Source organism: Acinonyx jubatus, chromosome D2 (assembly GCF_027475565.1).
Source record: "Acinonyx jubatus isolate Ajub_Pintada_27869175 chromosome D2, VMU_Ajub_asm_v1.0, whole genome shotgun sequence".
NCBI classification, from domain to species: domain Eukaryota; kingdom Metazoa; phylum Chordata; class Mammalia; order Carnivora; family Felidae; genus Acinonyx; species Acinonyx jubatus.
In genome coordinates this window covers 5,487,375-5,490,947 of record NC_069393.1, presented here as the reverse complement: position 1 = coordinate 5,490,947, position 3,573 = coordinate 5,487,375, and positions in this window count along the sequence as shown.

Genomic DNA, 3,573 nt, shown 5'->3' with positions numbered 1-3,573 from the left:
ACCTGGAATGGTGCTTTGCAAATAATCCGTGCTCAAGGCGTGTTCGTGGATGGTGACGAGGATGATTGGCTTTAAAGGCCAGGCGTCTAAGGGGTTGGGTGTTCTGGGGACCATCTTTCCTATGTGTGCCGAGAGGCACACACATTTTCTCATTCGCGAGGCATCACTTGCAAGAGGCCTTTTGGGTAATGCAGTGGGCCCACGGAAACCGGAAGAAATTCAAGGCCATGGGCCAGCTACACCGCGGGAGCCCCACACCCAGCCGAACGTTCTCGTTGGCAAATCAAACCCGAAAGCTGTCACAAATTCTGCTCCCTGACAGTCCCAATTCAACAATGTGCTGAGGGACAAAAGGAGAAACCCAGGTGAAGATCGCCAACGTGTCTTTTTGGGCAACCAGCAGATTGCGCAGAGGGTCAGCACAGACACAGGCAGAGAGCATTCTTTCGGCAGGACTCCATCTCTAAATCAGGCACCACTTCAGAGGATCTCAGCCTCATACCTTATGGAACTTGGTTTTGTTTTTGTTTTTTTAAATCCAACATTTGTTCTTATTGTTCTTTTATTACTCCTAATAAAACTTTTTTAAAGTAGCACCATTCATTCACTCATTCATTCACACACTCATTTATTCAATGAAATCTTTGTTGTCCATGGGCTGAGACCTTTGGCCCCATCTGATGATAAAAAACTCTTGAAACAGGTAACCCATTCCCCCTTGCGTATGTTCAAGATGAAGAAACCCAGTGAGGTAAAGCCATCTCCCACAGCTCACTGATATCCAGACTTAGAGTAAGACTCCGATATTTTAACTCTTAAATCTGAGCAGTCACCCCTGGACTGATGCTTACCGAGAAATACCGACTAGGAAAAGTGCCCTTACCTGGTATATCGTGATGTGTTAGGGCGAGATTAGTAGCAGTCTTTGTAACTCCCAAAATACCGTTTCGGGAGTTTATGATGACTGCGGGATGGCTTTGAGTTACCTCACGGTTTTGCCAACCATCCTAAAACCCTCAACAGAAATCAACTGTAGTTTGGGTTACAATATGTCATTGAGCCGGATTTCCCCGTGGTAGGACTGTGGGACTGAGGTGGAGGGCAATATCTCAGCATCATGGGAAAGCAAGTGGGGGCCACAGTTCCGACTTTTGAGGCTCTGGGCCTACAAGGAAGGGAAGAGCTATGTAACTCGGTGGACAGAGCTTGGAAGTACCATTAGGAGAGGTTATTCTGTACAGAAAGAGAGACTTGGTTTAAAGAAGAAGAAGAAGAAGAAGAAGAAGAAGAAGAAAGAAGAAGGAGGAGGAGGAGGAGGAGGAGGAGGAGGAGGAGGAGGAAGGGATCCCAAATGAGAGGAGTTGCCCGAGAAAGTTCCTGGCAATTTAAAGGAAACACCAGTTCCTTCTGGAGGGTGATTCTCCTGATTTGAATTATTATCAGAATCACCTGGAGTTGGCACCCCCTTCTTAGAGAATCTATTAGGCGGGTCTGGGTCGAGGCCCAGGAATCTGTATTTACATTGGCCTCCCCCACCCCCCACCCCCGCCCCTGCCCCACCCTACGCTGATTTTTATAATGAGGAAAGATTATATCAGGAAAAGTAGGCAAGTTCTGGGTTTGAGGATGCTGCCTTTCAGAGTGAAGAAATAGCTTGACAAGCCACGTCCAAGAGAGGGGCTCTGGGTCAAAAAGGCAGGAAGAAAAACAACACAAACATCAAAAAAAAAAAAAAAGTGAGCTGGCAAAAAAGCAGCTGTAGCCCACATTGAATGATTTCCCACGGCTTCCAGAAAACAGCTGAGTCTGCAGACCCCTGTTCACATGCAGGATGAATGGAGTCTGTGTGCTCTTCGAAATGTCATCACGATGCGCACATTATGACCGCGGGGCTCCAGTGAGCCATTCCTTCTGAACTCCCCTGTCACCCGAAGTCCCAGGTGGGTTTTCCTTGGGTCGTCTCCCTTCTCCCTTCTCGGAGGCTGTTCCTCTGGATCAAATGACCACGTTTCCCTGTCCTGGGGCCTCCTGAAGTCCTGGCACTGTCGCCTGGCCTGCCAGCAGCTTAATTTCCTCTGCCATCCCCATCACACCTCCAAGCAGCTGATCCCACAGTGGGTGTGAGGACCTGAGGTCTGCGAATACTTTGGGGCTGATATCCTAAGAGGCCTCGAAAATCCTGGGTTTGCTGCTGACTGGCGTGCCCGTGCAGGGAGCTGGCTGCTGTTCCAGGCAACCCAGGCCAGAGAATCCCAGAAGCAGACAGTGAAATGGCTGAAATCCTTGAGAGTGATAACAGAGCAGCTACCGTTTATTCAGTCGTGCCTGTGCTGTCCATTTCACACACTGTGTCTTCGAGCAACCTCTTGGGGGTAGTTACTATTACGCTGATTCTACAGATGAGGACGAAACCTCAGTGTAGTTAAGTGAGTCGCCACTGGCACAGTTAGCTAGTAAACAAACTTTTTAACCTTGAAACATAACATGCATAAAGAAACGCGTAGTGTGCTGCTTTGTGGGTGAACACGAGTGTGAACACATCGGCCAAATCAAGAGCTAGACTATTACCAGCATGAGAGAAATCTCCCCACGTCCTCTCCAATAATCACCTCTTCCCCGCAGGAGGTGTTTTCGTCACCAAAGAGTAGATCGATGGCGAAGTTTATAGAAATGGAATCGTATACAGTGCATTCTTCTTATCCGGCTTTTTCTCCACTCGGTGTTATGTCTGTAAAGTGGATCTAATATTGTTACGCGTACAGATAGTCTTCTCATTTTTAATGCTGTAAAAATGTCCATAGTTTGAATTTACCACAATTTATGTGTGTATTCAACGACTGCTGGTCATTTGGGTAGCTTTTCATTTGAGCCTCTTGCAAATCATGCTGCTTGGAACATTCTCGTAAGTGTCTTGTGATATATACACTTCTGTGGGTTATATAATGAGGAAGAGAACCACTGGATCATAGGGGCGTGCGTACTTTGGTGTTAGTAGATACCGTTACGTGGTGTTGCAAAGTGGCTGCACCAGTTCGTACTCCTAACAAATAGTTGCAAGGGTCTGGGGAATCCATATCCTCATCAGCACTTGGTATTGTTGGGCTCTTTTAATTTTTACCACGCTGGTGAATGTATCTTAGTTTGCATTTCCCCGATGACTAATGAAATTGAACGCTTTTTCAAATGTTATTGGTCATTTGGGTATGTATTGGCCTGTTTCGGGTTTTTGCCCATTTTTCACTTGGGTTGTCTGTTTTTCTTGGTGACATATAGGAGTTCTTAACATTTTCTGGGTAGGAATCCTTTGTCATTTACATGGATCACAAATATCTTCTTCTCTGTGGCTTTCCTTTCTCACTCTTAATGATTTCTTTTGATGGAAAAAAGATTCAAATTTTAATGTAGTCCAATTTATCAATATTTTCTTTTGGGACTCTGCTTTTTCTTCCTGTTATATGTAATTGACTCTTGTGCACTGACATTTTTTATCCGACGAACTTGTCTGATTCACTTCTTAATTCTGATAGTTTTCTGTAAAATATTTTGTACTTTCTATATACGCAATTATGCTTT